Raw genomic sequence first — 22,717 nt, forward strand, 5'->3', positions numbered from 1 at the left:
CCTTGCAAGAATCTGTGATAATTTCTCATTTTTAAAATAACTGATATTGTTTATATATTTGTGTTTAGAAACTAGTAAATAACATTTCCTTGAGTGTATCTGGTTGGCACAGCTGTATTATAAAAATGAGAAATGAATTATTAACAATTTAATTTGCAATCATGTGAAAGAAAACATTCCACAAAAATAATAAAAATTTTAATATTTTAAAACTTTTATATGAGCATAAATAGTGAAATGTTACTGTTGCAAAAGTGAACCATCCAAGGATTATGTAAAAAGCATTTATAGGTTACAAACTTAAGATATTTTTTAGTAAAAAGTGAATTAAGCAATAATTAAGCTATTATCACAATAACAGCCTACCTAAACTATAAATTTCTCTGCATTTTTATATAATTGTTTACTCACTCATTTCTAATGTCATGTTTCCAAATGAGTTGAACTTAGGGAAGGAGGAAATTAAGCACTATAGAATAAATATTCTATAACACATATGGAAGTGTCTACCATGGTAGATATATCCTCATTCACTCCATTTCCAGCAATGGACGTTACTTTCTTTTGGAATATCTAATTTTCATATGGTAGAGTTTCAAATTCTGGAATTTATTGGCTTAACCTTAACAATTTAAAATATGGAACAAAACTGTAAAGATATTTCCATATAGCAGAGTACAATTCTCTAAAGTTCTGAGCTTATAATCACTAAAGGGTTCAAAATTACAGACGTAACTCTATTTTTGAAGTAGAAAGAAACAGGCATACAGGGTGATGAATTATCTTCCCCCAAAAGACTTCTGCAATTTAAACTAATGGTGAAATACAGACTTGCAAAAGCTAGTAAGTTTGGTTTCTTGAAATCAACAGATTTGTCAAAACTGTGATTTGCTATTAAGGGAATAAGGTTCTTATAAATTTAAATATTACAATTGGAAAGAATCGTCTAAGAAATGAGAACAAAGGAAGTGGTTTCTTGGTATGCACACCTGTGTGAATTAAATGTCCTGGCCAATTTAACTTTTCAAACTGAGACATAATTCCCAGAACAAATCAAATGAAACAAAACTACAAGTATTCTAAGATTGTATGAGTGTCAATCAAATTAAAAAATGCTCTTTTTATTAATACAGCGAGTGACGGAAGCAGACACTTAATATTTGCAAGCTTCTAGCACCCGAATTACAAGAAATAAACTATGTATTTTAACTACATTTTTGTTTTGCCCTCTAACCCCACTTCAGCACTCTTCACGCATCTATTTCTTTCACCTCTCTCACAATTGTGCATAATATCTATAATCAGCCTGTGAAGAATGGGATAAAAGAATAAAACTTTTATAAAAGAATAAACTTTTATAAAAGAATAAAAGTTTACTAGAATCTGCTCAAAACATCGTAATAGAAACAAAACCAGACATACCGAAAACATCTTCTGTTCCTTGAATGAATGACAGGGGTCGGGGAGAAGTTCCGGTTTACTCTGTACTCAGAGTCAGCAACTGAAAAGATAACGGATCTCTCATTCATAAAGCACGACTCCTGTGCCTATGGAAAGCGGGGTGAGGAACAAACCTAAGGTCTAGGAATGAGGAGGGTCAGAACTGGTATATTTGAAGTCATTTATAAGAAATGGCTTAAAAATTTGGAAATTAGAGTTCGGAAAGAGGTGGGCTTGTATCCTAATTCCCTGACTTAATACTAGATTTATGAATGTAAGTGATAATTTCTTTTGTATTTTTTAAATGGAGACGGGTTTTCTCTGTGTTGGTCAGGCTCGTCTTGAATGACCTCGTGATTCGCCCGCCTAGGCCTCCCAAAGTCCTAGGATTACAGGCGTGAGCCACCGAGCCCGGCCTGTTATAACATTTTTCTACCTTTTCTGAATTGACATATTTATAGGGTACGATGTGATGTTTTGATGTGTGTATACATTGTGTAAATATTGAATCGGGGTATTTAGTATACACATCTCTATACATTTATCTTTGTGCAGAGATCATTCAAAGTCATCTTCTAGTTATTCTGAAATAAATAATACAATATTGTTACCCACAGTCACCCTATTATTGTGCAATAAAACGCCAGAACTGATTCCTTCTATCTAACTGTAATTTTGTACACATTTACCAATCTCTCCCTATCCCTTATCCTTTCTCCTTATCCTCTTCAGTCTCCGGTAACCACTTTTCTACTCTCTACTTTTGTGAAATAAACTTTTTTAGAGTCCAAATGTGAGTGAGATCGTGTGGTATTTTTCTTGCTGTACCTGGCTTATTTAATTTAACATAATGTCTTCCAGGTTAATCCATGTTGTTGCAAATGACTTGATTTCATTCATTTTAATGGCTAATAGTATTCCATTGTGTATACATGCCATATTATCTTTATCCACTCATTCATTGATGGATATCTATACTGGTTCCATATCTTAGATATTGTGAATAGAACTGCAATAAGCATGGTAGTGTAGATACATCTTCCACATACTGATTTATTTCTTTTGGATATATACACAGCAGTGGGATTGCTGGGTCCTTTGGTAGTTCTATTTTCAATTTTTTGGGAAGTCTCAAAACTGTTTTCCATAATGGTTGAATTAATTTGCATTCCCTTCAATAGTATCTTAAGTGTCATTGGTGCCAGCATTTTTTTTTTATCTTTTTGATAATAGCTAATTGGAATAAGGTACTATCTCATTGTGGTTTTGATTTGTATTTCTCTTATGATTAGTGACGTGGAGCATTTTTTCATATACCTGTTGGCTATTTGTGTGTCTTCTTTTGAGAAATGTCTACTCACATGTTTTACCCATTTATAAAGCTAGATTACTTTTAAAAAATTGAGTTGTTAGAGTTCCTTATGGTATCTGGATATTAGCTCCTTGCCACATGCATAGTTTGCAAATATTTTATCCCATTCTGGGTTTCATCTCTTCACTCTGTTGATTGTATCCTTTGCTGTGTAGAAGCTTTGTATTTGATGTAATACCGTTTTTCTATTTTTGATTTTGTTGCTTGTGCTTTTGAGGTCTTATCCAAAAAACCCTTGGTCAGACCAAGGTCATGAAGCATTTTCTCTGTTTTCTTCTACTGCTTTTATTGTTATAGGTCTTAAACTTAAGTCCATTTGAGTTGATTTTGTAGACAGTGAGAGACAAGAGACCAGCTACATTCTTCTGAATATGGATATTTAGTTTGCCCAGCAGCATTTATTGAAAAGAGTGTCTTTTCTGTAATCTATGTTTATTTCTAAAATTTTACTTTATTTTTCATTGACATATAATTGTACATATTTATGGAATACAAAATGATATTTTTGTAAATGTATACAATGTGTAATAAATAAATCAGAGTAATTTTCATAACATATCCATCAGCAAACCATTGATTATTTCTCTGTGTTGTGAACAAACTCCTCTTTTCTAGCTTTATGAAAATATACAATAAACTATAGTTAACCATATTTAACATACACAACTGAACATGAGAATTTATCCTTTTTATCTAGCTGTAATTTTGTATCCACTAACCAACCTCTCTCCAACCATCCCTCTCCTTATTCCTCCCAGCTTCTAATGCTCACAATTTTATTCTTTATTTCCATGATCTAAATTTTTTTTAGCCTGAATATGACTGAGAACTTGTGGTATTTATCTCTCTGTGCCTTACTTGTTTTACTTAACATAATGGCCTCCTGGCTCATCCATGTTGCCATAAATGATGGGATAGTATACTTTTTATGGCTAAATTCCATTGTGTATATGTATCACATTTTACTAATCCATATATCTGTTAATAGACATTTTGGTTGATTCCATGTCTTAGCTATTATGAAGAGTGATATGATAAAAATGGGGGCTCAGGTATCTCTGGGATATACTAATTTCCTTTCCTTTGAATAAATACACAGTAGTAGGGTTGCTGGATCATTTGATAGTTCTATTTTTAGTTTTTTGAGAGAACTCCATCCTGTTTTCCATAATGGTTCTTCTAATTTATAATACATTTCCACCAATAGTGCATACGAGTTCCCTTTTTTGCACATTGTCATCAGCATTTATTTTTTACTTTTTTGATAGTAGCCATTCTAACTGGGGTAAGATGATATCTCATTGTATTTTTGATTTGTATTTCCCTGATGATTAGTGATGTGGAGCATTTGTTCATATATTTGTTGGGTTTTTGTATGTCTTCTTTTAAGAAATATTTATGCTATTTGCCTTATTATTATTATTGCTAATTGTTTGAGTTCCTTGTACATTATGGATACTAGCCCCTTATTAGATGAATAGCTAATATAAAAACAAACACACAGGCCAATAGAACAGTAAATAAAACCCAGAAATAAATCCACATATTTGTGGCCAACTGATTTTAGCAAATGCACCAAGAACATACATGTGAAAAGGAGAGTCTCTTCAATAAATGGTACTTGGAAAACTGAATATTCATATGCAGATAAAGAAAACTGGACCATTACCTATCACTGTACAGAAAAGTCAATTTGAAATAGATTACAGACTTAAATATAAGACCCAAAATTATAAAACTACTGGAAGAAAACATAAGGAAAATGCTTCAGGACATTGTTCTAGGCAAATATTTTATGGTTAAAACTTCAAAAACACAGGAACACAAATAAAAAAGAGACAAATGAGACTACACTATATTTAAAAGTTTCTGCACAGAAAAGGAAGCAATCGACAAAGTGAAGAGACAGTATGTGGAATAGGAAAAATTTGGGGACAGGTGGTCAAGTTAAATAAACATACAGAACAGATTCATTTGCCTTTGAGTAGGATCTTTTCTCACATGCACCCAGGTTTTAATACTACAAATACTTAAATGTGTGCTTCACTTCTGGCTTATGATAAATAGCTGAAAATGGAGAAAGTTTGAAATTTTTGCTAAATAGCTAAACAAACAAATGTCTACAATGGTGGTAAAATTAAACAGACACAGATCTGATATGATTAAAATAAATAATTGATTGTTCATCAGAAAAATCCATTAGTTTCATCTGATATAAATATTACTAATTATAAAAAGGACACTATTTTAATAAACACCTTTTTAAACCAATTAGGGCATAACAAAATTATATATTTTTACCATTTTTTTGAGGCAGGATCAAGTGTTTTTCATTAAGCATTAAGTTCCATATTATCTTTCAAAAGACATTCTTTAGATATATTTAAACATTTTCTTTTGCTTTTTTAAAAGTAGAGTGAAAATGTCAAGATGCTTAGAAAACAGCCTAACTGCATATTCTTGTTGATTTTGACAGTTTAATTTTAGTCTGTGCCTGTTACCTGTTCTTCTGAATATTTTTTTAAACAACTTGCCCTTATCTTAGAAGAATAGATATTTGGTTAAAAAATTAACTTTATCAAGTCTTTAGAAACTTTTGACCTGTTTTTCTTAGGGGAAAGCTTATACACTATTGGGGGGGAACGTAATTTTTAGTTCAACCATTGTGGGAGACAGTGTGACAATTCCTCAAAGATCTAAAGAGAAATACCATTCAATCCAGGAATACTATTATTGGATATATACCAAAGGTGTGGAGCTTCCCAAAGCCTTGGGAGCCCACCTTTTGCATTAGCGTGACTTGGTTGTGACACATGGAGTCAAAGGAGATCATTCTGGAGCTTTAAGATTTGACTGCCCTGCTGGATTTCTGACTTGCATGGTTCCTGTAGCCCTTTTGTGTTGGCCAATTTATCCATTTGGAATGGTTGTATTTACCCAGTGCTTGTACCCCCATTGTATCTAGGAAGTTACTAACTTGCTTTAGATTTTACGGGTTCATGGGTAGAAGGGACTTGCCTTTTCTCAGATGAGACTTTGGACTGTGGACTTTTGAGTTAACGCTGAAATGAGTTAAGATTTTGGGGGACCATTGCGAAGGCATGATTGGTTTTGAAATGTGAGGACATGAGATTTGGGAGGGAACGGGGTGGAATGATAATGGTCTGGCTGTGTTCCCACCCAAATCTCATCTTGAATTATAACTCCCACAATTCCCAGTTGTCTTGGAGGGAACCCAGTGGGAGGTGATTGAATCATACGGGTGGGTCTTTCCTGCACTGTACTTTTAATAGTGAATGAGTCTCACGAGATCCAATGGTTTTGAAAAATAGGAGTTGCTCTGCAGAAGCTCTTTTTGCCTGCTGCCATTCAGGTAAGATGTGACTTGCTGCTCGTTGCCTTCTGCCATGATTGTGAGACCTTCCCAACCATGTGGAACTGTAATTCCATTAAACCTCTTTCTTTTGTAAATTGCCCAGTCTTGGGTATGTCTTTATCAGCACCATGAAAACAGACTAATACAATGGATACAATGTACATTGTTCAGGCGATGGTTACGCTAAAAACCCACATTTCACCACTATGTATATATCTACATAACAAAACTGCAGTTGTATGCCCGAAATCCATATTTAAGACATAATGATAATAATGCAACAGTTTCTTCATAGTTCCATTATATATGTCCAAATTTTAACAGTAAAGCAGCATCATTTGTATCTATATGATTTCATAAATGATTAGACAATTATATATTAAATATAAGAAATTAAATGTCTATAGTTTTGTAGACTTGCATAGCATATATTAAGGCATTGATATTAAAAATTCAGAGAAATAAAATAATTTGAATATGAATGTGAATGATAAAAAATCTTATTTAATTACAAAATAGTAGGACTCATTAACATGGAATATCTTTTTTCATCCCCCGTAAATGAAATAATCTCCATCTGCCAATGAGTTATTTTATTTAAAAGCTAATTTAAATCAATCAATATAGTAAATTTTTAAAGATATTCATTAAAAAGTAATATGCCATAAGCATCCAGGAGCAAATTTTAATACAATTTTTGAAACACCTAAAATTTAGGGTTTACTCTTCAAGAATATCAACAGTATATAATTAAAATAAGCAAAATTTGGGAAACAAAAAACCAATTTGGATGATGTTACATTTTAATGCATTTTATTTATTTTTATATAAACTTTGATTCCAAGTCAAAACTGTATTAACATGGATCAGAGATAATAATAATTATTATTTTTGAAATGGAGTCTCACTCTATTACCCAGGTTGAGTGCAATGGCGTGATTTCGGCTCACTGCAACCTCCACCTCCCAGGTTCAAGTGATTCTCCTGCCTCAGTCTCCCGAGTAGTTGGAATTACAGATGCGTACCACCACGCCGGGCTAATTTTTTTTGTAGTTTTAGAAAAGATGGTCTTTCACCATGTTGGTCAGGCTGGTCTCAAACCCCTGACCTCATGATCTGCCCACCTCTGCCTCCCAAAGTGCTGGGATTGCAGGTGTCAGCCACCATGCCTGGCCTTTTCAAGCAAGCCAAAACCTCCTTTAAATATTTACATGGTTATAATTTGTATTAAAATTACCCTTTTTTCCTCTGTGATATATTGAAGGTCAAATGTGATGAATCTGGAACCAACAGAAAAGAGATACAATTTTTTAAGATACATTTTAATGTACCATTGATTGAAAAGAAACACAAATGTTTAGGTTAGCAAGGAGGTGTTTGGCTACTAAGTAACTTAAAGAAGATGACAGTGAAATTTTGTGTTACAGTTTAAATCTTTGGAAGCAGTAACACAAATAAATTCAAATATCTCATCCATTGAAGAATTTTAAACCACTTATAAGGGCTTTTAGTGGATTGCTAGAAAGACATACAATATGAATTTTTAATTTATTATTTATTTGTTTATTTATTTTATAAGATGGAGTCTCGCTCCGTCTCCCAGGCTGGAGTGAGGTGGCGCGATCTCAGCTCACTGAAAGCTCCACCTTCTGGGTTCACACCATTCTCCAGCCTCAGCCTCCCGAGTAGCTGGGACTACACCCAGTTGGCGCCCAACACCACTCCCTGCTAATTTTTTTTTTTTTTTTTAATGTATATATTTTTAGTAGAGACGGGGTTTAAACATGTTAGCCAGAATGGTCTCGATCTCCTGTTCTTGTGATCTGCCCTCCTTGACCTCGCAAAGTGCTGGGATTACAGGCATGAGCCACCGCACCTGGCCAAATTTTTAATTATTTTAAACATACACAGAAATGACAACACGATCTAAGAACTGATGGAATGCACGCAGTCACAGTTCACAACTATTATATCTGAGCCACTTGAGTTTCCTAGGTAATTTCATTTCTTAAGAATAGCTCTAAATGTATGGGCTAAATTGACTTTATCAAAGTTGACATTTAAAATAATAGCAAGAGGTGACTGTAATTTGAGAAATGATTATTAACTACAGCATGTCAAATCTTGAGCCCTTTTAAAACACCTGGGCCTGAAATGCAAAAAGTTGTCTTGCCTTATTGGTCATTTCCAGGATATGATTGTATATGTTATATATAACTACCCAAGATTTAAACATCTGTAAGTTAAATCAATACTATTGAGGATGATAAGGGATATGAGTAAGAACTTATAGAATTAGTATTACCAAGAACTGTGAGTGCCCTAAGTAGCTTACTTATGTGATGCTACAAAGCTCAAACTTACAACTTAAACCCCAGGAAAGTTGCCTTTGCACTGAGGAACTCCGCTGATTCCCTGATGTCCCCCTGTGTGTGACTGGTGCTCTAGTGTGTCAACTGAGGGACACAAGTCATCTGAGCATCTTGTTAAAATGTGAGTGCTGTATCGGTAGCACTGGGCCCTGAGAGTCCGCATTTCCATAAGCTGCTAGTGGATTCTGATTCTGAAAGTCCCCAGACCACATTTTGGGTGAGATTTAATAAGTTTTTGAGAGAAACAGATACCAACATGGATTCTGGTTATTTTATTTTTATCATACTTTAAGTCTCTGGATATTTGTAAAGGATAATTATTAACCATTTATCAGCTGCCACACAATATAGTCCAATTCTTGTGTTTTATGTTTAATAGTCAACCAAACCACTGTAGCTAGATATTGTGAATTTAAGATATACTCATTTATTTATTTTATTGTGAATTTATTGTCTTTATTTATTGTATTTATTTAGTAAGCAAAGTTTCGAAGTTCTCCAAAGAAAAAGGAAAAAATGGTTGATGCTCAAATTTAGGTATGTCTGATTCCACATTTGTTATGGTTAGTTTCTAAATATGCTGTACTCAGATATTTAAATCAGATAATTTTGAAAAAGATACACACTTAGGCTAGCCTCTGGATTTCTATAGCTTCTCTATGTAGATATAAGATGGGGATTTGAAACTGTAGAGGATCATATAACTGGGCTCTTAGCTGATAATCTAAATCACTACCTCTTTTTGATTGTCTTTATTGTGTACATTGTTGTCCACAGTTTCTGGCCAGGGCCCGTTGGCCACTACTTAACTCATCCACACTCTCCTGCTCTCAACAGTTGAGTTGTGCACTCACCAAGAGACAGTTGAGAAGATTCCAAAACATATATATTGTTTGTTCAAATATTCTCTCAACTGACAAAATATAGTACAAAAGAAAAAAAAAAAGAGTTGGGGAGTGTGTGTGTGTGTGTGTGTTTTCACCTAGGAAAACCAAGTAGAAAATTTAGAAATATTTGATATGGGCAAATATATATATATATACACACACACACACACATATACACATACACATATATACATGTATTTGTATATATATGTATTATACATTTGCATACATTATATGTATGCAAATATATATATACATGTATTATTTCTGTACTTTTACCAAATATCTATTCTTCTAACATAAGGGTAAGTTGTTTTAAAAAATGTTCTCAAGAACAGGTAAGGGGCAGAGACTAAAATTAAACTGTTAAAATCACAAGAATATGCACTTAGGTGGTTTTCTAAGCATCTTGACATTCTCACTGTACTTTTAAAAAAGCAAAAACATTTAAATGTATCTAAAGGATGTATTTTTGAAATATAATATGGAACTTAGTGCTTAGTGAAAAACACTTGGTCCTGCCTCAAAAAACTGGTGAAAGTATATAATTTTAATAGGCCCTAATTTTTCTAAGAAAGTATTCACTGAAATAAATTATCCTTTTTATAATTATTTTTATATTAGATGAAACTGACTGATATTTCTGAATTAATAATCAATTATTTATTTTAACCATATTAGATAAGTGGTTGTTTAATGTATTTTACCACCATTGTAGACATTAGTTGGTTTAACAAGTTAGCTAAAATTTCACATTTTCCCCAATTTTGCGTATATATTCTGAGTGGACCTGAAGTGAAGCACTCGTTTAAGTGCTTGCATTATTTAAAACTGGGTGCAAGTGAGAGAAAAATCATACTCAAAGGCAAATTAATCTGTTCTGTATGTTTATTTAATTTTATCACCTTTCCCCAAATCTTTCCTAGCGGATTAAAGTTAGAATAAATTGAGTCCAATTCAGTAGACTGTTACCTTTGTAGGGGGGTTGTTTTCGTAAGACTTCTCTAAATAACGTCTCTCTCTTCCCATCGCCACTTTGCTTGTAAGAACAGTGTCCCTGTAGCTAGAGCCCACACTGACTTGAAGCACACATACAGAACTACAAACTGTTTAAACATTTAATACATAAGTAAAACCAAAACACACAACAAACCGATGTTAGGAAACCTACACTAAAATAAGCAGTAATATAGAACTGCAAATCAATAATAAGAGAAATATTTACTCCTAAAATCTGGTATGCAACACTGATGTACCACTAGAAAAGAAATTGTCTAGATAACTATAATATTCAACAGTAACTCTGCACTGATGGAAAACACTCTTTTTTTTTTCAGTATCAGTTATGTTTATGTTTTGTTTATCGATTCTGGGTTTTCGCTCTTGAATAAGATTTCTCTTGATTCTATAAAGTTCTCACAGTTTCAAGATTCTCCTCCAAAAATATTTTTTCTTTTTTACATTTAAGTCTTATACATATGTCTATCATAAATAAATAATGTATTCAGTGCTTTTATCTGTAAATATGTCCCCAATTTTGATTATGGCTGATCTTGTATATTTCTTTGCTTAATGGATATTAATTGGTTGTTTTATCCAGTCTAAGTGAGAAGTCATAGAAATAACGTTATTTTCATCATATGTTTAATGATTAATATATATTTTCTTTGTGTAAAACACTTTTGTAACTTAAAGGTAATTTTTGGAAAGATTCATAATTCTGTTTTTCTTTTAGTTGTTCTTTTAAAAAATCATTGTTGTGAAAACACATACCATAAATTTTGCCATCTTACATCTATTTAACTGTACATATTAGGGCCAGGCATGGTGTTGACTCACATTTGTAATCCCAGGATGCTGGGAGTCCAAGACAAGAGGATTGCTTGAACCCAGGATTTTGAGACCAGCCTGGGAAACATATGGAGACCCTGTCTCTACAATTTTTTTTTTTTCTTTTGAGACAGAGTCTCACTCTGTTGCCAGGCTGGAGTGCAATGGCACGATATTGGCTCACTGCAACCTCCGTCTCCCAGGTTCAAGCGATTCTCCTGCCTCAGCCTCCCCAGTAGCTAGGACTATAGGTGTGTGCCACCATGCCCAGGTGATTTTTGCATTTTTAGTAGAGACAGGGTTTCACCATGTTGGCCAGGATGGTCTTGATCTCTTGACATCGTGATCCGCCCACCTCAGCCTCCCAAAGTGGTGTGATTACAGGTGTCAGCCACCGCACCTAGCCAAGAATTTTTTAAAATAGCCAGGCATGGTGGTGTGCACATGTGGTCCCAGCTACTGGGGAGACTGAGAAAAAAGAATCACTTGAACTTGAAAGTTTGAGGCTGCAATGAACTGTGATCGTGCCACTGCACTCCAGCCTGGGTGAGAAAATGAAACCCTGTCTCAAAAAGAACTGTATATCTCAGGCATGTTAAGTATATTCACATTGTTATGCAAAAGACCTCTAGAAATTTTACATCCTGTAAAACTAAAACTCAATACCCTTAAGTGACAGCTGCCCACTTTACTCTCTCTTCAGCCGTTGATAAACACCTTCCTCCCACTTTCTGTTTCTATGTGTGTGACTACTTAAGACATCTCATATAAGTAGAATCATATTGTATCCATCATTTTGTTACTGGCTTATTTCAGTTGACATAATATTCTCAAAGTTTATCTGAAAATGTGACAAGACTTCTTCTAAGGCTGAATAATATTTCATTGTACGTACATGTCAAATTTTTTGATGTGTTCATCAGTCAAGAAACATCTGGATTGTTTCAGCCTTTTGGCTTCTGTGAATATTGCTACAATAAAAAGGATGTTAAAAAAAAAAAAAGAATTGATGAACCCTAAAACTAATCAGCATTTTTTCATTGATAGGACTAGAAAGAAATGAGAACATCTGTGATGTCGATCAGTGATGTGAAAATAGTACATGGAAATCAAGCAAGTAAAAATGAGAAGATCTATCAGAATTGTTAACACGGTTACTTATGCTAAAATCACCTCCATTGATGAAAAACCTAATCACTAAGGTCATTCAACTTTCACTTTGTAAAATTGTACTCTAAACAAAGGACATATCCTAAGGATGTGAAACAAAAATAATACATCTTTTAATAAACTTCAAGCCATTTTTCTCCAAGTGTAAAACTTAAATCAAATTAAAACTATTAATACTTAATTTCGTTTTTTCCAGAATATTATATGTGATTTAAAGGCCACTGTACAGCTATTTTCTGGCTCTGAAGGACCCTCACGAGATATCAAATCTGTTGGCACCTTGATCTTGGACTCCCTGGCCTCCAGAACTATGAGCAATAAATTACTAATTCTAAGGGATTTTGTTATAGCAGCTCAAATGGACTAAGATGAATCGTCTAAAATCTAAGCATTTTTTTACTTGACTAAACACTTTCTAAATTTTATTGAAACACGTTATTGTAATTTAACAGTGTATTTGGACATTTTAAAATAAGCATGTTTATGTTTGATGTCGGAATTCTCTGTTTCTGAAGTAGTGAAAGTTTTAGAAAGAAATTCAAGGGAGATATTAGCATATGATAGTCTTGTTTACTTCCAATTAACACAGAAATACTTTTTTTGTAACAAACACTAAAAATAGTTAAACATTATTAATCGTTTTTGCCAATGTGTATCTTTGTAAACTGGGAGTTAAAACACAACATGTGTTTCCCCACTCTTCTCTTTCATAGTGTAACACTGTGATTTTGTACTATGAAAATTTATTATATTAAAGCCGACTTGCTTTTTAAAAGTAGATTATTATCTTGATCTTTTACAAGATCTTTTACTAGACTGTAAGCATCATGTTCATTTTATTCACTAGCACAGGCCTGGCATCTGGTACAGAGCACAGCATATACTAGCAAGCTCAGTAAGTACTTCTCACATGAGCGACTGTTTTGATTTATGAGGACATGGTGATGACTGTTTTCCTCTCCCTATTCCTTCCTCAACTTCCTTCTTCTTGTGTGTCTTTCACTTTACACGCTTCCTGTTCTATTGTTTTGGACAATGTCTTGCTCTCTGTCCTTTTTTTCTGTCACTGATGTGTCTTACTCTTTTTCTCTTTCAGAATAGCTTTCTTTACCCATCTTTGTGTTTCTTTTGTAAACTTACGTTCTCCTGTTCTCTCCTCTGTCAAAAACATGATATGAAGTAAACATTTTTTATTTGTTGTATTATTAAATGAGTTTCATCTTTTACTAATTATTTAGAGAATAAGGTAATTACAATATGTTTATACATTTTTTCCTCTTAAAAACATAAAAAATATGATTCCTATTGCAGTTTGGTGTTTATTTTTATTTTCTATTGGATTTTTTGTATGTGTGTTTCTAGAAACCTAGATTTTTTAAAGAGCTAACCTATGGAAATGTAGACTAATCCAATTAACCAAAAACAAATCCCCCAAAATTAAGTTCATTGATCAAATTTATTTTCTAAATTATTGGTGCTATATAGATGAAACTTTATTCTGCATTATTTCTAAATTGTTTGTTTAAAATTATTATTGAGTTTAACTTAAATTTAGAATATTTGTAGCACAATACTATTTAAATATAACTGTAAATTAAGTTCAAAAATAAAATTCTTGTTCTTGTAGTATAATTTCACTAATACAACCAAAGTAATATTACTTAATAGCAAAAAACATTAAGAATCAATATAAATCAAATTAAAGACATTTATCTTGTTATATACCATCATTTAAATACAACTATATTAAGTGTAGCATTTTATTTCATTTTTAATTGTTTATTCTTTTGTTTAAAGTAAAATGCCTTATATATGTATATATGCATAAATATATACAAATATTGAATACATAAATATTATTTGAAATTTTTGTACTTTAAAATTAATTATCCTTTTAAACAATGTACTTATTTTAACCACTACTTATGATTTCAAAGAAACATTTAGCTAAATCCCCCTAAAATAATATTGTATATATGAATTGTTTCAATACACACACATGCAAATGTTTTCCACTTAGTATTACTATAAAATTGTTTAACTTGGTAATAAAGCCACATGCTGGTATACTCTGCTGAAATGTTAGTATTTTATAGATTATGATGTTAAATATTTATCTCATATTTTGTTTTTAACTTACCTAATATACTTTGCACAATCTAATCTGTCAAAATGCTACCTCTTTTCTATATGTGAATCCTCATTTACACTATTTTTTATGGTATAATTTAAATTTTCTTCACACATAAAATGCAATGAATTCAAGATTCACGTGTTCGTATTTGGTTGTAAAGAGTTTATCTTGTTGATCCAAAATATGCTGCTATTTATTTATTTTTATTATGATAAAATCTAAAACACCCAAATAAATATTGGAAAGAGCTACTTAGTCATGGAAATCTGAGTCATTTGAGAAATATTATTATACATACCTACATAATTTAGATAATATAACCTTATCAAGTCAGTATTTATCATGTTCATTTTACAGTTATAGAAATTAAGGCTCAAATAAATTGACAATATTATATACATATAATCAGCAATGCAAGTGCAAATTCAATTCTGTCTGATTCAAACTCTATGTCATCTTAACATGATTTAGTTACTCCTGTTATCTGTTATGTATCCGATAACTTTGTCTTTTTTTAATGTGTACATAATTGTACCTCACTATTATAAAGAAACCACCCCAAATTTGGAAAGATTATCTCCAAAGATAAAATGTAGCATCCAAAAATGGGCCCACACAAACATAGTCAATTGATTTTCGACAAAGTGTGGTGGTAATTCAGAGGACAGATATCTTTTCAACAAATGGTGATGGAACAATGGGATGTCCTTATGTAAAATAAAGAAGCTAGACACAAATCTTACACTTCACACAAAAAATAAATAAACTTCATATCCTGAGGTATATCTACATCTCTCACTCTCTCATGTTCAGTCTCACTCTCATTCTTGCTTCTTGCTCTCTCTCTCTCTGGGCACCCAATAACTTATCAATTGTAGGATGCTAATGCCTGACCAAGTTGCCTCAACTTGAGACAAATTTGAGGGGCCATTCCAGTCTCACAGGATCAGTTGAAACTTATACATTAACTCCTTTGCAGTCCAAGGTCTCCTCCTCCTTGCTCCCACAATGATTTTATAGATGTAACTCCCAAGAGCACTCTTAAGTAAACATCCATCACTCAAAACCATCTCAAAATTTGCTTTCCAGCAAACATGATCTAAGAGAAACTGGAAAAAAGACTAGAAAAAACAATAGGTCCTTGAGATTTATGCTATCTTACAGTTAGGCCATAAATAGTAAAACTGTAAAGTAGGAGAGAAGGAGAACAGTCTTCAATGGGGGGGAAGATGATTGCTTATCAAGAACATGTGAAAATTAATTTCTTCATATGGGATTTTCTAAGCTAATCCCTGTCCTCCTTCCTTTAGTTTCCAAGGGATCTGACAGGATGTTCTTTGTGTTATTCTCTTTCAATTAATCTGCAGTGATTTAATCCTCTCAGCCCATTATTTAAAGCTAAATTAGCAGTGCTGTAACATGTATTAAGATGTTGAGTAGGATATAGTAGAGATAGAAAAAATAGTGTCAAGATAGAAGATAATTATGATGAGTGACTCTTCACCTGAGTTTATTTATTATCAATAGAATGAATACATCATCTGGTTTTTCAATGAGTAATAATTAAATATATCATCCTCTTTTTTTTTTTACTTTAAATTGAGCTATTACTGTATTTTTCTTGTTTTTTGTTCTACCTTAATTCATTTTTTCTAGACCATTAATAATCTGTTAAAGAAAAAACCACATTTTATAAATATCACTGCATATTTTGGCACAAAATAATGTAGGTGTTTTCCCCCCAAAATCTGCCCTCTCTTTTCTATCCTAGTGTTTTGAAATAGTCTCTGGGTAAATTTTATGTTGCAAAATTTAGTGTACTTTCAATTTATTTCACCCTTTCCTCATGGTACAAAATCCATTCCTTTTAAATTAATAGACACTGACTCATATTGAAATTAATTCTTACATTTGCTTGCAGGTTTTAAATGAAATTTACTCTAAATATTGTTAAGATAATTCAAAGTTATGAATCAAATTACAATGGAAGTATGAAATATACCTGACAAATGAACATATTTCACTGGGTGTTTCAGAAAAATTGAGAATTCCACAAAAATAGAAGGAGGTTATTGAACCTCCTTCCTGTAAGTAAAAGAAACCTAATTCATCCTAGCTGATCTTAAAGTAGGAAACGGCTATGAGAAAATTTGATTTCTTTCAAGGGTAGACCAAGACACGTGTCCTGAGTAGGTTCATGGAGTGAGTGGCACATGTCAAGTGTGACACCATTGGTGTGATTATATAATAAGAGCAAAAATGAAGGTCAACAGTCACTCCAGTCACTTATATTATTTTTTCTTTTTATTTTATTTTTTCCCTTTTTTACTCTCACTGACATATAGTGCAGGCGAAGATTTTTGAGTTTTTGTAATAGTTAACAGATGAATGGAGGAGAAAAGCAGAGATAGAACATTATAAATATTAGTTCCAAGGACTTGCATGAAGTGTTAATAGGATATTTCTCAGTGTGTTACTAAGGGAAATGAAAAGTCAGGTTGAGTCTTTGTTGTGATTATCCTCTTAAGGTGAGGAGATGTTGAATTTTCTATTTATATTTTAGTCAATCCTGGCTTTTGCACATGGCAGGTACTGTTTCTCCAGAAATATTAACATTTGGCATTTTTCCTATGATTAAAAAAAATTTCTAAGAAATCTCATAAGAAATTCCAACGGATAGAGTAGCGAAGTTCAGGTGTGTGTTTGCGTAGATGTGTCGTGTAGACACATGTTTTCAAACGTATCCATGAATTGAAGAAGAAACAGAACAGATTGCACTTTGGTTGTGTTTTACTCTTTAGAAGTTTCTCCAAATTCTACATTTTACAAAGGGATATTCAAAATTCAATGCATGGAAATTTTCACAAAATTAAGAGCAAGTTATTAAAAAATAACACCTATGACTACATATACATATATATATCTGTTGCCAAACAAATTTTATTCTTAGATAACGCATGCTGATTTATTCACAGGTGTCTACAACTCAGAAACCCTTCAGAAGCTGTCATATTCCATATCCACCTTGTACTAGTTTCAATGCCAATGTTTCTAATACAGAAGGAAAAAATCAGCCCCACTTAAAGTGCCTCACTGTACACCATGTTCACTCACAACACACTCACACACATTGTTACCTTGTGTAAAACAAGAAAGTGTTATTCTGTTTTCTCCCATTTTATGTATTATTTAGGACAGGCTTGACTGCTACAGTTACAAATACACCCTGAATGGAATCTAGCAAAAATTAATTCTCACTCATTCAAGTCCAAAGCTAGTTGGTAGCTCTCCAGAGCAATTTTATTCTTGTTGTAACTCAGGAATCTAGGCCACTTCTATTTTACAGTAACTTTATGTCCACTTGTAGCTGCCATAATTGCAGTGTCAGTGGAACAGTGGCATGGAGAACTTCCACTTGCTTCTAACAGCCTCCTACCAAAAGGGACACATTCCACTTCCTTTCACAGCCAATAAACCATCTAGTCATGTGGTTCCAGCTTTCCTTTTTGGAAAACTTGGAAGTCTTCCCAAATCCCAACAAAAGAGGGGAGAGCCAATATAGTGAGCACAGCCACAGCTACCACACTGTATATTAGCTATGTGATCATGAACACTTCCATAAACCTTTGCAAATTCTAGACTTTTCATCTTAAATTTAGGACGTAAAACTGATCTCAGAAAGTCACTGTGAAGATTAAATAGGATAACTTATGTACCTCAAGTAACACATCGTGTAGGAAACAAGACATGTTAGTTAGTTAGTTTAGTTAGTTAGTTTATTTATTTATTTTGAGACAGAGTCTTGCTCTGTCGCCCAGGCTGGAGTGCAGTGGCGTGATCTCAGCTCACTGCAAGCTCGGCCTCCCGGGTTCACCCCATTCTCCTGCCTCAGTCTCCCCAGTAGCTGGAACTACAGGCGCCCGCCACCACGCCCGGCTAATTTTTTGTATTTTTAGTAGAGACGGGGTTTCACCGTGTTAGCCAGGATGGTCTCGATCTCCCGACCTCATGATCCGCCCGCCTCGGCCTCCCAAAGTGCTGGGATTACAGGCGTGAGCCACTGCGCCCAAGCCAGTTCTTTCTTTTTTTAAAACAAGACCCATAATTATGTGATGATGAATTATCTCCCTTGGCTATATGCTTAAACACATTTATTAAAAATCCTCAAGTTCCAATTTTCACTTAGTACTGTTTTTGCAAGTCTTTCAAATTAGAGACGGAAGATCATTCAGGGACAATGAGAAATGTAACATGAATGCAATGAGTCTTCCGGGAATATGCATTGACAAAAGCATTTTTAACTACCTGCTCATAATACGTTTACTTGGAAAATGAATAGTAGGTGAGTAAAAATTCTCTCTCCCCTCTTAGAGTCCCGGCTGGCTCTGATAATTAAATTGATCTAAGATAGATTAATAGGAGAAAAGCATACAAATTCAATATAAGTTTTACATGCCACAAGAGTTCTTACAGGGAAATGAAAACTCTAGTAATTTGCAAAACCTATATGCTTTTGTATTAGGTTGAACAAAAAGAGGCAATTGTGGAAAAGTAACTGAATTATGTAGAGTCTAACGGAAGATAAAAATAATTAAACGACATTTATTGGTACAGATTCTCTCAGCTATGAGAGAATCAAAGAATTTTTCTTTTCTCCTGATACGAGGAGGACATCTTTTGTGTGAGAGTTTTAATCTGTTTTCAAGACAGAAAAGGGAAGATTGCAATGACATCCTTTCATTCACTGTTTTTCAGTTGCCTTTAGATGAAAGCAATCTTTATGGTAAAGTGGCATATTTCGGGGTGCATATTCTGTCATCCTTCATACTTAATATCAATATGTCTATAAAACTTTTAAAATTGAAAAGTTCATGGGACTATCTTGTAGAACACATATTTTCTTTTTAATTTTATTTAGTGTTAAGAAATTCTATATGCCTGAAATATCTATCAAACTAGAACCATGCAATGATATCAGGAGTAGAGCAGACAATTATTTGGAGTAAATAAATCATATTAAATATGTACAATGAATACTAAAAGAAATATTAGAAAAGAAATCTCTTTACAGCTGAAGGGAAAGTTACAGCTATTCTCAGGAACATTTATAGTACGCATTCTCATTTTATACGGTGTGGGGGCTTTCCGTCTTCAAAATATTAGACATTACCTGTTTTTGCTTTCTGAATCAGAAAATATTGTGTGTGTGTTTATTTAACGTCTAAAAGTTGTTTCAAAACAGTATTTAATGTAACAGGGATGCCTGATTAATGTCTGTCATTGAATTGATAGTTTAACAGATTGCATTTGTTTTTTAATATGAATATACACTGAAAAACAAAAACATACACTCTCTCTACATATATATGTAATACTCTCTCTATATGTATATGTCTCCTCTATTTTAGAGTTTTATTTTCCCACTGCCTCATTTTTACCCTAACCCAACTGTCCTCCTCCACATACGCTTTACAAATGGCTTCCATAGTTTCCTTTTCTTCTGTTCCCCTTTCACTGTAAAATTTACTTACCTTATTAATAGTAAACAGAACTGGTTTCCATCTTGGTTTGGACACATGTGTGACAGGTTCCATGTGATCTACATTGTTAGTAAATAATTTCAACCACTTCGTTGTTTATTTTTATTTTTATGTTTTTATTTTTTATTTTATTTTATTTTGAGATGTAGTCTCGCTCTGTGGCCCAGGCTGGAGTGCAGTGGCCTGATTTCTGGCTCACTGCAAGCTCCGCCTCCCAGGTTCCCGCCATTCTCCTGCCTCAGCGTCCCGAGTAGCTGGGACTACAGGCTCCCACCACGTGACCGGCTAATTTTTGTATTTTTAGTAGAGACGGGGTTTCACCATGTTGGTCAGGCTGTTCTCCAATTCCTGACCTTGTGATCTGCCCGTCTCGGCCTCGAGCATGAACACATAAATTGAAGTTGAGGCAAGATAAAGAATAAGCAGTCTCCAGCAGAAAGATTGCCTTTTAATGTCCTATTGCGTCTTTAGGGAACGGAAGTCTTCTGTAAGCATCGTGTATCTGTAGCAGATAGAAATCTCCTTTGATCAATGTTGCATCAGCAAAGAACATTCCTATGTAAAATTGATACAAACTTTGAGTGCACACATTGTGAAATCTATGTTAGAGATCAGCAGACATGCTCACATTGATCAAAGGAAATTTCTCCTGATCTCTAACACAGATTTCACAGTGTGTGCACTCAAAGTTTGCATCAGTTTTACATAGGAATGTTCTTTGCTGAAGCAATACATTTCCCAAGCTAGAATTGGAAATCTGAATTTAATAGCACCTATCAAATGTAATTTTAATATGATGGATTTTTCTTTTTTAGAATGGAAAGCTTAATTCTCCTTATCTGAGTTAGATGTAAAAATTCGCATCCTAGATGACAGTTTAGCTCTTTCGTTTGTGGGTGTTTTCATATGTTTCCTTGACCCTTTTAAGTCCTTTTAGATTCCTAATTAGGCCAAATTCTTCTTCTGAATTACTGAATATAAAAAACAGTCTTTAACAAGATTCACAGACATTCCATATCCTTTGCCAAACTTACTAGTATTGCTGTCAGTTTTATGCTCCACCTAGGTAACATTAGGAAGCACTTTGTTTAACTGGCTATGAAAATTATAGATGAAATGATGTGTAATTTGAAGTTTTCCATTTTTTTGGCATGTAAGATTTTAAGACTGAAATAGTTTCTTGAACTCTATATTTATTGATAGCGAATCAAGGAAGACATCAATAATTAAATAATAGAGAGAACATTATTTTATTTAAAAGAGGCATTAACAATGCCCAATGGAAAATTTTAGCTCAATATTGTATGGTACGGTTTGATTGTTTACCCTCTCTGAAACTCCTGTTGAAACGTAACCTCCAATGTGGAAATATTGAGAGGTAAGGCCTTTAAGGGGTGATTGAGTCATGAGGAGAAATTGGGCCATTCCTGGATTAATAGACTATTGGGCTAACGAATTATTTGGTTTTCCCAGGAGTGGTACTTGTGGCTTTATAAGAAGAGGAAGAGGGAGTTGAGTTAGCACATTCATCTTACCTCGCCACATTATTATGTCTTGTGCTGCCTGGTGATTTTGCACAGAGTCCCCATCAGCAAGAAGGCCCTCACCAGATGCGGACCCTGGACACTGGACTTCCCAGCTTCCAGAATTGTAAGAAATTTCTGTTTTAAAAAACAAATTACCCTCTTGGGTGTTCAATTATAGCAACAGAAAATGAACTAAAATATTATGTCTGAAATTTGTGTGGTACAGGTTTCCAGAAAGGAATTTCTTCATTAGCATTTAATCAAGATAATCATGGGCTTTTGCTTATGTTTTCAGGAAGTGTCAAGGCACATTATTTAAATGATGAAAAAGGTTATAAAGAAATAACATAGCCTTTTCATAGTCAGATAATGTCATATTTAAAATGGAGCGTTAACCTGTGTGCCCAGCCAATGCGGGGAGAAACATAATCTGTCAAATTTCAATACCATTTTAACACTCTTTTCAGAGTGCGAAATACAGGCAAAACAGTTGAGAAAAATGCAACATATAAACCAAGTAACACAGGAAATACGTAGAAGTAATAAATGCTGGTCAACTCATGGTATCTAACTATGTATAATTTTTAAATTAGTATATAGAAACATAAGAACTTATAGTGTGGGTATCAGACTAAACCCAACTGTTTACCACCTCCTTTCCAAAGTCTCATTCAGTGTCAGAAATCCTGAAGCTCAATAGGATTTATGTTTGGCATACATTAAACTACATTGTGTTTTACATCTCTCCTCTCTTTGTTTTCTGTTAGGTCTTCATAGCTTCTGGCTTGGTCCACTGGAGGAGTCTCTTGCTCACTGGCTCCTTGCCTCAAATCCATTTGTGTCATGGCCGGCCACCAGAGTGACCTATCTAAACATTGTATTTCACCATGCTTTTCAGTGTTTTAAGCATTTCTCTGGCTCCCCACCATCTAGAATATATAAATTCACAATACAAATATCACAATATAAAGATTAACATGATGGGCCCCTCCATATTATAAATTTCACAGGATTCTCCTCTTTCTTAGTCACTGTTCCCTTGTATTCCTTGTTTCAACACCCCAAATGAC

The 22,717-nt window shown here is 33.6% G+C and overlaps 1 long non-coding RNA gene across 2 annotated transcripts; it reads left to right on the forward strand.

Moving 5' to 3' along the window:
• The first annotated feature begins 1,483 nt into the window (after positions 1 to 1,483).
• LOC105472830 (uncharacterized) lies at positions 1,484 to 22,717 on the forward strand. Of its 2 annotated transcripts, XR_011621756.1 has the most exons (6): positions 1,484 to 1,561; positions 9,038 to 9,097; positions 12,325 to 12,479; positions 13,300 to 13,342; positions 21,595 to 21,771; positions 22,415 to 22,717. It is a non-coding gene; the product is annotated as an uncharacterized lncRNA (long non-coding RNA). The 2 variants fall into 2 exon arrangements; XR_981848.2 differs by lacking the exons at positions 13,300 to 13,342; positions 21,595 to 21,771; positions 22,415 to 22,717 and adding an exon at positions 12,644 to 13,201.

The sequence above is a fragment of the Macaca nemestrina genome, chromosome 4 (assembly GCF_043159975.1).
Source record: "Macaca nemestrina isolate mMacNem1 chromosome 4, mMacNem.hap1, whole genome shotgun sequence".
Classification (NCBI taxonomy): Eukaryota; Metazoa; Chordata; class Mammalia; order Primates; family Cercopithecidae; genus Macaca; species Macaca nemestrina.